The sequence below is a fragment of the Phoca vitulina genome, unplaced genomic scaffold, assembly GCF_004348235.1.
Source record: "Phoca vitulina isolate PV1807 unplaced genomic scaffold, GSC_HSeal_1.0 scaffold28, whole genome shotgun sequence".
Classification (NCBI taxonomy): domain Eukaryota; kingdom Metazoa; phylum Chordata; class Mammalia; order Carnivora; family Phocidae; genus Phoca; species Phoca vitulina.
In genome coordinates, this window is record NW_022589731.1 from 10,932,080 (window position 1) to 10,948,130 (window position 16,051).

The following is a 16,051-nucleotide window of genomic DNA, read 5'->3' on the forward strand; positions in this document are numbered from 1 at the left end:
CCGTGTTGTTAAACCCCTCCATGTGCTTCCAATTTACAGCCAAGCTTGCAAAGCAGTGGTAGAATACCTGTGAAAGGGAAGTTGAACGGGTCAGAAACCTTGGTCCCTGGGGAGGGTGCTGAGGGACGTTACACCCTGTAGTGTAACCTTCCCCAAGAAGGTAAGGGGGAAAAAAGAAAAACAAGTAAGAAAAACAAGGGAGGAGGGAATTTGTAAAGATAGGTATATTCCATCTGCTTAAAAAAACAAAACAAAAAAAACCATTTTAAACATTTTAAAGCAAGTACCAAGAACAAATGAGAATGGCTACTTTTAAAACCAGGAGGTTTGGATGTGAGCAAAAAGCAGTGGGTTAGATAAGAAAAGCAGGTGAGAATTTTCTATAATTAACCCACGAACACCTAACAGCCACATACCCATTGGGAACAGTGGTCCCTCTCATTTGAGAGGGCAAAATGATCCGTTTGTGATTGAAAAGGGCTGTGTTGGAGGATTTGTACTTTCCATGAAATCACAGATGGCTCACAATTTTTCCTCTAACTTCTGACAGGACTTGTGGTAGCTGAGGACCAATTTCTCTTTCAGGCATAAAGATTTAGAAGTTGTGGGTGGTTATGTAAAAATGCAGGAATTCATGTGCTGAGTAAGTCACACCTACATGAGAAGCCAGCACTTGTCTTTGACTAGCTAACCATGATAGTCACCTACAGGGAAATAACCTTTCATATATATTTTTTTAATCAACAAATATTTATTGAACTATGTGCTAAGCACTGTTCCTGGCATTGGGGATAGAACAGGTAACAAAACAGTCTCGGTCCTCACTGAATTTATATTTTAGTAGAAAATACAGATAGTTCATATATTTTCGTATAGTGAGAAGTGTTATAAAGAAAGATAAAGCAGGATAAGGTGAAGTAGGAGAAGGGCAAGTTAAGTTAGGTAGAAAGCTGGGAAAGCCCTTTCTAATGCCTATATCTGAGCAGAAACTTGAGTGAGGGGGCGCATCATGTGGGTATGTGAAAAAGGATGGTTCTAAGCAGAGCAAGCAGCAAGTGCAAAGGCCCTGAGGCAGCTACCACCTGGCCCTGTTTAAGAAACATCAAGAAAGCCAGTGCTGCAGAGCAGAGTGCTGGGCAATAAGGATGAAAGGCAGGCAGGGCCAGATCATGTAGGGCTTTCAACCATGGTGAGCACCTTGGATTTCACGCTAATGCAATAGGAAGTCATTGGAGGGATTTGAGCAGGGAAGTGATAGGATCTGATGAACTACTGTGAAAGACACTGTGAAGACTGGATTAAAGAGGGAAAGAGTAGAAGCAGGGAGCCCAGGTGGAAAGCCGTTGCTGTAGTTGCCTAGGTGGGGTGATGGCAGGTTGGAGTGGCCACGAGGTTGTGAAAGTGGTCAGGTTTGGGCTTTATTTGGGAGGTAGAGCCAGCAGGATTTGCTGATAGATTTGAAGTGGGATTGTGAGAAATGCTAGAAACTGAGGATGGCTCCCACGGGTATGGCGCAAGCAGGTAGATAAATGGTGCCATTTCCTGAAACCGGGAACATGTTTGGTGGGAGGGTTGAAAGTGGTGAAATCAACATTTCTATTTTGCACAAGTTGTGTGAGCTATCTACCAGACACCTGAAGTAGACCCCTCCATTAACCCATCCAATATCCATCCTCCCTGTATTCGTTTCCAATTGCTGCTATAATAAATGAGCACACATTTAGTGGCTTAAAAAAACACTAATTTATTCTCTTAGAGTTCTAGAGGTCAGAAATCTTAAATCAAGGTCTTGGCAGAGCTGTGTTCCTTCTGAAGACTTAAGGGGAGAATCTATTTCCTGACCTTTTTCTGGCTTCTAGAGGCTGCCCATGTTCCTTCCCCCTTGGCCCCTTTCTCTAATCTTCAACCTGGCAATATAGCATCTTTCCTCTCCTATGATCAAATGCCTCCCTCTCACAAGGACCCTTGTGATCACATCAGGTCTACCTGGCTAAGCCAGGATAACCTTCCCATCTCAAGATCCTTAACTTACATCTGCATGTAAGATAATATAAGGTAATATATTCATAGGTTCCAGGGATTAGGATGTGGACATATTTGGGGGGGGACATTATTTAGCCTACCCTATGTCATGACTTTCTTATCCTCAAAAATATGATTGAGGTCAAAAGAGCAATGTGCCTAACTAAAATACCACATTTTACAGGAGTATTTGCATGTAAAGGTGACTAGAGCATCTTGCCAATAGAAACTAGCACATACCGGTGGTGGGCACACCTAACTCCTTGTGCTCATCACTGTAGTGCAGTGCCTTACTCTCAAGTTCTTTCCCTGAGGAGTCCCTCTGGTCCCTGAGCCTACTTTCTACATGTGCGACAGGCCAGAAGTGCTCAGAAATTAATGTCCCCCTGATGATTGACAGGAGCTTGTATATAAATACCCCAACTCCCTCACCCCCAGATGAGATGAAAGGCAGATGTTGTGCCAGCTCCCAGAGTTTTTCAGTGGGATTCAGCTTCAGTTACCCTCAGTGGTAACTTATCTAATATCAAACCTTTTTAAGATTTATTCATTTATTTGAGAGAGAGGGAGGGAGAGAGAACATGTGAGCATTGGTGGGGAGGGGCAGAGGGAAAGGGAGAGAAATCTTCAAGCAGATTCCCCCACTGAGCATGGAGCTCTACGCAGGGCTCAGTCTCAGGACCCCGAGATCATGACCTGAGCCAAAATCAAGAATCGGATGCTCAACCAACTGAACCACCCAGGTGCCCCTGATATCAAACCTTTTATCAGCTAGTTTCCCTTCTTTGTTGTAAAACAGGAAGAATAATATTTGCCTTGCCTCCCTCAAGAGGTTTTTGCATGAACAGAAGGAGACATTACAAATGCTTTGTAAATGGTAAACTACAGAATCAGTTAAGGTGGCATTATGAGACCCGTAGACTATTAGGGCTGTTAGGTACCTGGCAGTCATCTTGTCACCCCCAACCCCCAGAAGGAGGAAGAGGACAATTCCAAGTTTTTCTAGTGAATTGAAGCAGACCACAGCATAAATTTTGTGTCCCAATTCCAGATCTAGTGGGGTTTGGCTCCATCATGATGTTTGTTACCCGGTTCTCTCTTAAATGATTTCTAAGCCTCCTGGGGCCTCTATTTATTCATGTGAAACATAGAAAGAATGACCTGGCACCCACACTGTCACTATGTGGAGTATTTTGGAGAGTCTTCAAAATCAGGGAGCTCAGCCCCTCTCATTAGAGGTGGGGCTTATGCTCAAACTCAGTTGCAAATTGCAGACACAATGCCATTGATTTATTTGACAAACACTTGTAAAGTACTTAATACCTTCTGAGGACTCTTATAAGCTTTTTACAAATATCTGCTAATTTTGCCTCATCTTAATGGATGAAGAACTAGAATAGCTAGTACCATCAGGTACATGAGAGACATAAATTAAAATCTCTCAAGGATGATGTCACCTTAGCCTTCAAATTGTTTTCTACATATGATGTTCCAAATATTATATCCAGTACCCAAGCAAAGGTAACTAGGCATGCACAGAGATAAAAGAGCATCTAATAAAAACTAACAGAGGGGCGCCTGGGTGGCTCAGTCAGTTAGGCTTCCAGCTCTTGATTTTGATTCAGGTCATGATCTCAGGGTCAGGAGATTGAGCCTCATGTGGGACTCCGCACTCAGCTGGGAGTCTGCTTGATTCTCTCCCTTTCCCTCTACCCTTCCCCCTGTTCATGCTTACACTCTGTCTCTCTCTCTCTCTCTGCCAAATAAATAAATAAATCTTTTAAAGAAACACAAATATCTGCTCATTTAATCCTCATCACAACTTTATCAAGTAACTACTATTATCATTCTCACTTTCAAGATGAAGAAACTGAGGCATAGAGAGGTTAAATGACTTCTGTAAGTTCACAGAGCATAGCAATGAACCTGGAAAGTCTGACTCCATGATCAAAAATTGTATGCTATCACCTTTTTTACCATTCCTTTTTTATCCTTTGTCTCCTTCCAAACTCCTCCCCCCCATCTCAATCCCTGAGCCAGTTCCTAATGTTCAAATCATAACATCTCCCAATCAAAATGATTTCCATTTGCACAAGACCATTTAATGTAAATTGACTTAAATAGTCAAGGGAATATTAGTTTCTCCTAACCAATAAGTCCAGAGGTAAGATGGAATTCAAGCATGGTTTGACCCAAAGTTTGCCAGTCATCAAGAGAAATGTTCTGCGTCTCTGTAATTCTTTCAGATCTATTCTTTCCTTGTGTCAGTTTCATTTTCAAGTTGGCTTCCCTCAAGGAAGCAAAATGCTTTTTCATCCACACATTGCACCACCCAGAGGAAGAAAGGGAGACTTTGACCCAGCATCCCACTCACAAGGCAGATTCCCTCTGCCTCTGAACCAGTGGGTGAGGCCAAGGCTGGGATCAAGACAGTGTCTACTATCCAAGAGTCACATGTGCCCCAGGGATAATTGGGGAGTGGGAGGGTAGGGAGGCTTCAAGACTCACCTGAGGTGTCACCTCCTCCATGAGATCTCCCTTTTGGTTTCATCCTTTTCCGTCTTTGGAAGAACAGGTCCTTCCTCTGAATTCCCATGACTCCTGATCTGCATTGCTCTGACAGCACTCACCACTTCATATTATTCATTTTGGATTCTTTTTGAATCATCTTCACTTGCTTCTCCAAAGAACTCTCCACTGTTCTCCATTCTTCTCTGCTATGTTCTGTACCCCAGCAGATGGACCATTTCTCTTTTTAACCCACTCCCATCAGATTTTTCTACTCTACACCACTCCACTAAAATAGCTCTCGCCAAGATCATGATGGCCTCCATCTTGCCAAATCCAGTGACCAGTTCTCAGTTCTCATCTTGCTCATCCTCTTGGCAGCATTTGGCGTGGATGCCCCTTCCCTCCTTCCAAAGCATTTGCTTCCACTTCCAGATACCACACGCTTCTGTGTTGTCACATACTCCTCTGCTCCTTTCTAATCTCCTTTGCTGGCTTCTCCCCTTCCTACTCCACCTCTACCCAACCCTGCTCTCTCCGTGAGGGCCATAGTTTTGAGAGTGGCCATTTTCGCCTTCCTACAACCACTGCTTCTGTGTGGTGGCACCTCATCCACAGCTACCACTCTCATCAGAATCTGGAAACACTGCTACCTCCTCTTATCCCAGCAGGCCTGGAGGTGGTAAAGACTTCCCACCATTGCTAGACACTGAATGCTTCCCCACCCCTTGTTGGTTCTCTTAATCCAGCCAACACCTCTATAGATAGTCCCTTTAACAACTCTCTTCCATAAATCCTTGGAGCATGCTATTCCCTGCTAGGACCCTGAGTAACACATTGCTTGGTTTTGTTATGTCACTTAGCTCCCATATTAGATTATAAGGTCACTAAGAACACTGTCCGTGTTTAATTCTTCTTTTATCCCCAATAGTGCTTGCTATCCAGTTGGTACCAATAAATACTGAAATAAAATATTCTTTCTTATTAACTGCCTTCAACTTGAACAGGAAATCAAAGTGATACAAGCATTAAAACACACACACACACCTCCCAGGACAAAAGGCAAAAGAATGAAATAATGCTAAGTGCTGATTTTATGGGTTTTGCCTGATTCCTCAAATTCATAATTTATTCAAAATCCACATGGAACATGCTTTTTCTTCTCCAGGCCCAGAAATGAAAGATAGTTACTTCTGTTACAATAGAAATTGAAGTACAAATAAACTGAGAAGCAGGGAAGATCCATTGCTGACCAACAGGAGGATCTAAGAAACATAGGGTGCCAGGAGTTGCATCATACCTTATGCAGGAGATGGGTTTTTGGGAAAGAAGCTACTCTGTGGGGTCCCAACTTTTGGGAGTCTCCTTCCTACTTTGCTTGTTTCTCTCTCTTCCTATTGTGAGCTATATTGCCACCCCTTCCCTACCAACCCTGATCCCACTGCCCCAGTGCCAACCAGGTGGGCAATATAAGGACTCAGGTCAATAAAGGGAAAGGTAGAGAAGAAAAAAGAAGCCCCATCATCTCTCATCTGGCCCCAGTGGTGGTCTTGTTAGCTGTCTCCGTAGGCCACAATCTTCAGGCCATCCTCTATCACCTATAGACATTCCCTGTTCCCCAGAAACTGGACCCAAGAATTCTTTTGAAATAAAGAGGATTTTGACTTCAATCTTCTATGGATACAAGGGTCCTCCTTTGACATCTGTGTCTGCTTTTGCTTTTACAAATGAATCCAAGTATAAAAATAGACACTGTTGTGTATGTGTTGTGGGAGGTGGGTAGATGATTACCTTTATTCTCTTTCTCATATTTCAAAAACCTTTAGAGAGCTTCAAAAAGCATAAACTGGATGTCCACGTGGATGACCAAACACCCTACCCTCTCAGTTCTTTGACCTCATCACCAATGACCTTCCTTCTACACTATAGCAAAGCCACCCACTCCCTACAACTGCTCTACTTTTAAGATCATCAGTCAGTCATGCTGACTCCAAGCATCACTTCTTACCTTTCCAGCCAACTTGCCCTATCTTTCTTCAATCTCACCAGTACTTCCTCCCTAGGAGTCCCCTTCTATTCTCTCTCCTCCATATGCCCCTCCGATTCCATGGTTCATCATTTGGGGCAGGCTTTTGCAAATATCCTAAGTTCCCTTGCTCCTTTGTCTATCTGTGATATCTTCCTGGCAATAAATAAATAAATTAATTAAAAATATTAAAAAAAAAAAACAACCAAAACACCATTAACCTGAAATGAACCTCACCCTTCAGCTTCCCCATCCTGTTCCCGAATAGCTGAATGTCACTAGTGAAAATCACACATCAGTCAGACAGGAATCTTGCTAAATTCAAGGACACAAATCTCAAGAGACTCTCAACACTCCCAACATCAAGAAATACTTGCAGGGTGGCAAATATATAAGGAAGGAACTGGGGATTCTGAAATGAATGCACTGCATGCAGGTAGAGGAGCAAGCGAAGAGACAAAGCAGAAGAGAACCAGATGAGAAGAGTACACTGGAAGCAAAGAGGAGAATTTCAACGAGGCTTGACTGCCATTGTCTCTTGTGAGCAAACCCTTTTTTAAAAAGATTTTATTATTTATTTGAGAGAGAGAGCACACAAGCAGGGGTGGGGGCTGCTGAGCAGAACTCTTATTTTTAGGAGTTGTTGGGTGGCCGTACGGGAGAGCCTGCCTTGTGCCACCCTGTTGAGGACAACTCTGTTACGGATGAAGAAGCAAATTGTCCTGGAAATCCTTGGCATGTGCAAGTGTGTCGGAGAAGTCAGGCTTTTGTTTCCTCATCTGGTACAAAGGAATCCCCCTACCTTCCCCGGGAGGACCTTGGGAGGATACGGATGGGTGGGAAGCAAAGGCATTATTTCAAAAGTAATGAGTGTATGAGGTCAAGGCAAGGCTGACACTGTTTTGAATAAGAAGGATTGTGACTATGAACAAAAGCTAGTGGGAATTTTTTTTTATTTGTTTGCTTTTATTTTCTGATGCTAGACAGTTGGAATGCCAAGGGCAGTTCTGTGCCAAGCCACAAAAAGAATGAAAGCCCAGAACTTTCCCTAGGACAGCAACTTCCATACAAGCTAAAGGCAAGCATAAAATCTGCCCTAAGGTAGTCATTTAGGAACTTCCTGTTGGTTCACATTTCAAACAGATTGTATTTAATTTTCACCTTACCACTCAGAGCTCAGAGTGAACAGCGAGCGATAAGGTCAGGAGACCCAGGGACGGGGCACTTGGCTGAGAACGGAACCAGCGACCTCCTGGTTTCTAGTAAGTACTGCTTGGTTTGAATGTTTTAGGTTCTCAAGGCTGTGGTAATCTGAAATACTAATTGAGCAAAATTGCTGTTTTGGGCTCTCGGTTCATAACTGTACAGTCAGAAGGAGATAGGACCTCTTGGTATCACGCTGATCAAATCCCAAATGCCGTTAAAATGAACAGGTTGTAGGCAATGATAGAGGGCAGATTCCTCTGAATGAGATCAAAGAGATAAATCTGAAAGGCTTTTTTGTTTGTGGGCAATGACAAGAAATGCAAGTAGAACTATGAAAAGGTTTAATTCTTCTTTCTTAAATAGGAGGAAAAGCAAAGTGGTTCAGACAACTCTCAGGTTAGAATTCTGGCTCTGCTTCTTCTTTAGTTACGTGGTCAAAGGCAAATTGCTTAGTACCTCTGATAACAGGTTCCTCATCTGTAAAATGGGTATTATACCATTGTAAAAGTAGTGTCAGTTTTATGGTATTATATGTAAAAATATATGTGAAATCTATATATTTTATAAATAAAAATATATATGAAATTGAATGAGATTTCATATATAATATATAATTTTGCTTATATAACATAAGCTTATGCTTATTTTGCTTATGTTATATAAGCAAAATTTATATAATAGGTTTCATATATAATGGATTTCACATATGTATACATATACTGGATTTCATATATGTAATACAAAATTCATATACATGATATGAAATATACGTTATGTAGGAAGTCCAGTATTTATATACATATACAGTTGAATCTTGAACAACATGGGGGTTAGGGGTGATGACCCCCCACACAGTTGAAAATCCACGTATAACTTTTGACTCCCCCAAACACTTAACCACAAACATCCTACTATTAACCAGAAGCCTTAGAGTTGGTTGACACATACCTTGCATGTTATATGTATTATATATAACATGCAAAATATGTATAGAGGGCCCTTTGCCTCCTCCCATTTTCCTGGGACTGCCCTGGCACTGCCCTGCTTGATGCTACCCTCTATTTTGAGAGTTACTCTGATCACCAACACATGCCTGGTTGCAAAGATCTGCCCTGCCCCGAGGCCCTTTCCTCTGTGGGATCCCCCTTCTCACAGGGCCCCACGGTGGTCAAGGGATCCCGGCACAGCTGCCAGGAAAGAGCTCCAGCTCCCAGAGTCAGTTTCAACCCAGAGCCGGGCAGGCACCTGAGGCAGCTTAAGAACACGGCTATGCCCAAGTCCTTGCACTTCAGTTTCCCTCTGGAGAAAGCAAGTTCCTGGCATGGAGGAGGGCTTATCTTATGCTTGCTCTTGGCTAGACCTGCTTTCTCAGCTGCACTGGGTCCATAGCCTCCTGCCCTCTGCCCTGTTCTTGTCTCTCCTCCTCGGTGCTGTCTCCCCCAGGAGCTTTGTTGTCAGAGTCCCTTACGGAGCAGGAGCAGAGAAAGTCCAGGGAACATGGCTCTTTCCGTCGTGCTAGCAACACCTCCACAGAACTGCCACTTGGTGAACACAAGTTGCTGGGACGTGTCCTTGTTACTGTGGCGACTATCAGCCTTGGGGGCAGAATGGAAAGCGGGAGGCTGATAACCCATCACAGCAACATTCGCGGGCACCACCCCAATGCTCCACGACTGAGTGGCTAATCAGTGAAGCACACTGTTGTTTGAGGACTAACTGGCGTTTAACTCTTCCTTTTGACAGATGAGAACAGACAGCCATAATGGAACCCAAACCTTGGAAGAGTCCAGGTACCCAGGGGGTATTCTCTCTGAAGTAAAAAACTTTATTGAAAACGACGAACAATTCTGGTCAAGCTAACCAGGATGCAGAAGACAGTTTTAGTGAGGCTAAGGGGTCGCATTCTGGGACAATGATTCTTGGTACGGAGAGTGTGGTAGGGGCTGTTGGATTCGGTTAATTATTCTGTAAGAGTTCACCTATCCAGAAATTTGACATTTTCTGATTTTCATTAACCAAATGTTCCATCTGTTGCTTGGAGATGGTACTAAAACAAATAATAACTCAGAAAAGACTGAAGAGTATTTCGTAATTTGGTAGGAAATTCTCACTGAGAAACCGCCTAAATTGTTATTAGAGAGGTAGCTCGAGTTATATTATTCAAAGGTCCTTGTTCACGTTGACATAGTTCATTGCAGGTGGGTAGTTAGGAAAGCAGAGGGTAGGATGAAATAATTTAGAAAGCAAATTATCCAATTCAATTTAAAAATAGTTTTGAATATCTATTCAAAGCACCTATGATTAGTAAAGTCACAGTGCTTCTTCTATATTGCAGAGAATATACAGATTGAGTTAGAGAATCATTGCTCTCCGTGAGTTTATAAATTTTGTTGGGAAGTTAAGTGAAACACATGTGAGTAGCTGTATTGAGAAGCTAAGATAAGCACAAATAATCAGGGTATGATAGAAATCAGAAGTGCGAAATGTTTTGGGAACCTAGGGAAGAGCATACAAGTAGTTGTGGGAATCCAGAGAGATTTTATGAGAAGGCATCTAAGCTGGACCCGAAAAGATGTGTAGGGCTTTCAAAGAGATCGGAAAAGAGCACGTCTCAGCAGAGAGGGATGGCATGAGCAAAAGCAATCCGTGGGTTAGAGGCAGGGGTGTCAGAGAACAATGCATGTAGAAAGTAGGGGAGAGTAGAGGATGAGGCCCTGGCACTCTGCTGTGCCCGGTCTTGACCTCACATGACCCGGAATCCTTGAAGGCTTTTGAGCAAGAGAAAGGGGTCATTAGATTTGCATTTTAGGCTGGTCATATTTTTTTGAAATAGCTCTGTGAGGTGCAAATGACATACAATAAACTGCACATATTTAAAGTGTACAGTCTGCTAAGTTTTGATATGTGGATATGCCTGGGAAACCATCACCACAATCAAGATAATGAGCATACGCATCACTCCCAAAAGTTTTCTGTTATTGATTTCCAATTTGATTCCATTAGGTTCTGAAAATATAACTTTGTAAACCTTGGATCCTTTCAAATGTATTGAGACTGGTTTTATGGCCCAGAATATGACCTGTTGGGTACATGTTGCATGTGCCCTTGAGAAGCGTGTTCATTCTGCTCTTGTTGAGTGTTCTATAAATGTCAATCAGGTCGGGTTTGTTGATAGTGTTGTCCAAGTCCACTATATCTTTATGATTTTCTGCCTATTTTTTCTATCAGTTATGGAGAGAGGGGGATTGAAATCCCTGACCATAATTATGGATTTGTCTATTTCTCTGTGCTGTTCTATCAGTTTTTGCTTCATGTATGTTGAAGCTCTGTTATTAGGTACATAAATGTGTAGGATTGTTATGTCCTCTTGATTAATTGACCCCTTTATCATTATAAAAAGACCTTTATCCTTGGTAATATTTTTTTGCTTTAATTTTAATTATTTTTTGCTTTAATATAGCCAGCCCAGCTTTCTTTGGACTGTTGTTGGCATAGTATGTCCTTTGTCTGACCTTTTATTTATAACCTATTTGTGCCTTTGTATTTGAAATACGTTTCTTGTAAGTATCATAGAGTTGGGTCTTGCTTTTTTGTCCAATCTGACTAATCTCTGTCTTTTAATTGGTTTAAGACAATTTATACTTAATGTGATTATTGATATGATCAGGTTTGAGTCTATCACAGTGTTGTTTTCTATTTATCTCATTTTTTCTTTGTTCACCTTTTCCCTCGTTTTCATCCTTTCTTGAATTAATTGAGTACTTCTATGATACTATTTATCTCCTTTCTTGGCTTATTAATTATAACTGTTTGTTTTGTTATTTTAGTGGTTCCCTTAGGGCTAATAGTATATATCTTTAACATATCACAGTCTATCTTATTACAAGTGATATTATACCAATTCACATATTATAGAAGAATTTTACAAAAGTGTACTTCTATTTTCCCCTCCTGGCCTTCATGCATTTTACTTATTGAAATTGTATTTTTCTTACACATATGCTATAATCCACACAACATATTGTTAGTATTTTTGTTTGAACAATCAATTGAAGTTTTAAATGTTTTAAATAGTATTAAAACAACTCAAATAAACATTTACCCTTGCAGTTACCATTCAGTGTTCTTCCTTCATTTATATAAATTCAGATTTCCAGGGGCACCTGGGTGGCTCAATCAGTTAAACATCTGCCTTCAGCTTGGGTCATGATCCTGGGGTCCTGGGATTGAGCCCCACATTGGGCTCCCTGCTCAGTAGGGAGTCTGCTTCTCCCTCTCCCCACCCCCTGCTCATGCTCTCTCTATCTCTCTCTCTCAAATAAATAAATAAAATCATAAAATAAAATAAAAAACAATCATTACCAAAAAAAATATTCAGATTTCCACTGGTATCATTTTTTTTCCAGCCAGAGGACTTCCTTTAATGTTTCTTGTAATGCAGGCCTCCTGTTGATGAATGCCTTTAGCTTTTGTATGTCTGAAAAATGTCTTGAAATTGCCTTTATTTTTGAAAGATATTTTTGCTGCATTTAGAATTCTAGAATGACTGTTTTTCTTTCAGTACTTTTAAATATGTTGCTCCACTGGTTTTTTGCTTGCATTGTTTCTGATGAGAAATCTAATGTCTTACGTATGTTTTTTTTTTTTCCTTCCTCATACATATTCCAAACACCACCCCCCCACACACACAGGCTGATTTTAAGGTTTTTTCCTTTATCACCGGTTTTGAGCAATTTGATTACGATGCGTTTTAGTGTAGTTTTCTTCACGTACCTTGTGTTTGGGGTTCCTGACCTACTTGGATCTGTGGGTTTATAATTTTCTTTAAATTTATAAACTTTTCAGCTTAATTTCTTCAGATGTTTTTCTGTCTACCTTCCCCACTTAGGGATTTCATTACTTGTCTAGTAGGCCACTTGAAATTATCCCATGGTGCACTGGTGCTCTTTTACTGTTTTTTTATTCTTTTTTCACTCTGCATTTATGTTGATAGTCCCTATTACTTTGTCTTCACGTGCACTAAATCTGCTGTTAATGCCATCTACCCTGTGTTTTTGTCTGTCTGTTGCTGAGACAGTGTAGTTTTCACCTTTAGACATTCACTTTGGATCTTTTTTATATCATCCATATCGCTACCTAATTTCTTCAGTCTATAAAATACAGTTATAGTAACTGTTTTTATGGCTTTCTCTGCTCATTTGAACATCTGTGTCAGTTCTAGGCCCATTTCAATAACTTATCTTCCTAATTATGGGCCATGTTTTTCCTGCCTCTTTGTATGTTTGGTAGTTTTTGATTGGTTACTGGACATTGAAAATTTGACCTTGTTGGGTGCTGCATATTTTTGTATTTCTACAAATCTTGAGCTTTGGTCTGGGATGCAATTAAGTTTTTTGGAAACAATTTGATCCTTTTAAGACTTTCTCCTATGATGTGTTAGGTGGATCTGGAGCAGGCCCTGGCCCAGAGATAATTATCCCTCACTACTGAGGCAAGACCTCTCTGAGTACCCTACCCAATGTCTTACCAGTCTTACCAGTCTGGCCGGAGGGAACAGGTAATTCTTCTGGTTCTGTATGAGTACCAGACATTGTTCCCTCTAATATTTTCTAATGGTTCTTTCTCTGGCCTTGGGTAGTTTCCTCACACTGATATACTGATTAAGACTCTTGAATACTTAAGAAGAACCTTATGCATGTTTCTGTGATTCTTTCTGTATGCAGCTCTTTCTTCTCTAGCACTCTATCCTGTGAACTGTAGTGCCTTGATCTCCCTGAACTCTTAGCTCTGTCTCCTCAACTCAGGAACCCACCTGGTTCCACCTCAGTTCCCCTTTCCGGTGCTATAGCCTGGAATCTCTCTCAAGGGAATTGTAGGGCCCACCTTGTTTCCTGTCTCTTAGGGATCAGTGACTTTAGTTCCCCAAGCTCAGTGTCTTGAAAACCACTATTTTATATATTCTGTCTGGTAAGCCCAGTCCCTGTTATTCTGTCTTTGACCAAAGTGCTAGATCAGTCAGAGTTGGCGTTTAGTCTCAGGGGTATGTCAAGGATGGATTTGAAGATGTCAAGACTGGAATTAGGGGGTCAAACTGGACAGCTACTGAAACAATACAGTGAAAAACATATAAAGGTCTCGAATTCACATGACTTGAAACATACTGAAACGTTTGAAGGTCTTGAAGGCAGTGTGGGTAAGAACAGAGAAATAGGGATGGATCCCAGAAGTATTCGGGAAGTGAAAATAGGCATGATTTAGTCATTGACTGGCCATAAGGCTGATGGAAGGGTGAGAGTTAAGGTGATTCCTCAGCATCAGTTCTGGAGAAAACAGTGCCATTGCCATGATCAACAAACACTGTCAGTTTTTGTGCCCTGGATCTGGTAGTCAGTGTGAATACTGGGGACACCCTGGGAATGCCCAAACTGGGCAACGTCTTCACAGATATTTACTTTACTTTAAGATTCTGTTAACTGTAGGGGCACCTGGGTGGCTCAGTCGGTTGAGCATCTGACTCTTGATTTCAGTTCTGGTCATGATCTCAGGGTCATGAGATTGAGTCCTGTGTCTGGCTCCATGCTGGGTGTGGGCCCTGCTTGAGATTCTCTCTCCCTCTCCCTCTGCCCCTCCCCCCCCTTAAAAAAAAAGATTCTGCTAATTGTATACAATGTTAGCAGAGACTTCTAAGACCAAATTTTCATAAAATATCTACGTCTGTTGAACCCTCTAAATTTAATACCAAAAAAGAGCACCAATGTTATAGGCAGATGAGAGACTGGTTTATTCTGCAAATGATAAAGGCTAAAATTTCCTCTATTATTAATAATACCTACTCTTCAGTGAGCCTTACTGTGTGCCAGGCCCAGTCCTGAGAGGTTTCCGTGCATTAACTCCTTCAGTCCTCACCACAAATCTGTAAGATCTATGCTATTGTCTCCATTTTATGATGAGGAAACAGGGAGACTTAGTGACCCAAGGTGCACTATAAATACTTGTTCAGTAAATAAATTTGTGACTTTTGTCCAAGGCCATGCGATGGTTTTAAAGAGGAGCTAATGGCAATATTGTTTCCTTCTGTTTTTTTTTTTCCTTTTCCTGTGTGTGTGTGTGTGTGTGTGTGTGTGTGTGTGTGTGAAGGGATGAATGGTGGGGAGCAGGCTGATTTGCTGCAGAGGGAGGAGAAGGAGGCAAGGTGAGGACAGCTGCCTAAGAATTACTAGATTCTAGTAATTACTAGATTCTAGTAAGAAGCTAAAAAAGCACCTGGCTGGCTCGGTTGGAAGAGCATGTGACTCTTGATCCCAGGGTCATGAGTTTAAGTTGGATGTAGAGATTACTTAAATAAATAAACTTAAAAAAAAAAATGTTAAAAAGGGGGCGCCTGGGAGGCTCAGTCGGTTAAGCATCTGCCTTCAGCTCAGTCATGATCACAGGGTCCTGGGATGGAGTCCTTGCTGGGCTCCCTGCTCAGCAGGGGGTCTGCTTCTCCCTCTGCCCCTCCCCCTGCTCATGCTCCCGCTCCCTCTCACTCTCTCTCTCAAATGAATAAATCTTAAAAAAAAAAACTATTCTAAAAAAATGTTTAAAAAAAAGAATCACTAGATAGGCTGTAGCAAAATGTCCCCATCAGCTGTGCTACCTAATCCTCATTCTGTTTCCACTTAATAAAAAAGCTCTAACTCTTTAGTAAAGGCTGCCTTTTATAAAACCATGGACCAACTAGAACTAACAGACTGGATGTGAAAGCAAAACCAAGCTCTTATTTTTTTTAAATAAATTTTATTTTAACAACATTGCATTTTTCTAGATAATTGAAAGTAGTGCAGATTTCTTGAAGACATTTTTGAAAATACAGAAAAAAAAGCCCCTATAAATTTCAATATTTACTGAGAAGCAGTTAACATTTTGGAAAACTTGTGATTTAACCACTCTGCCACCTCATTTTCAAGAGCAGGTGGTTTTGCTTTTGGTGGTTAAGCCAAGGCAAGGCAGAATTATCCTGCTCCTCTGGCTGGTTCTTCAGTGAGAGTAGAGACAAACCTTTGCTCACATCTAGCAGGCCAGCAACGTGGCCCCGGATGCTAGAGCTAGACATTAAGGGGCTTCTACATGTCATCTGAAGGAAGGTCCTGACTGTGGACGAAATAAGAACACTCTTGGTCCTTCGGCTTCTTTGTTTTCCTGGCCTGTTATAGATGTTCTTTCCCATAACTGAATAATTTGAAGACCTTTCCAGAGGTAAATAGTGTTTTCCAATTGAAGCAGTTCTTTTCCAAACTTTACAGGGAA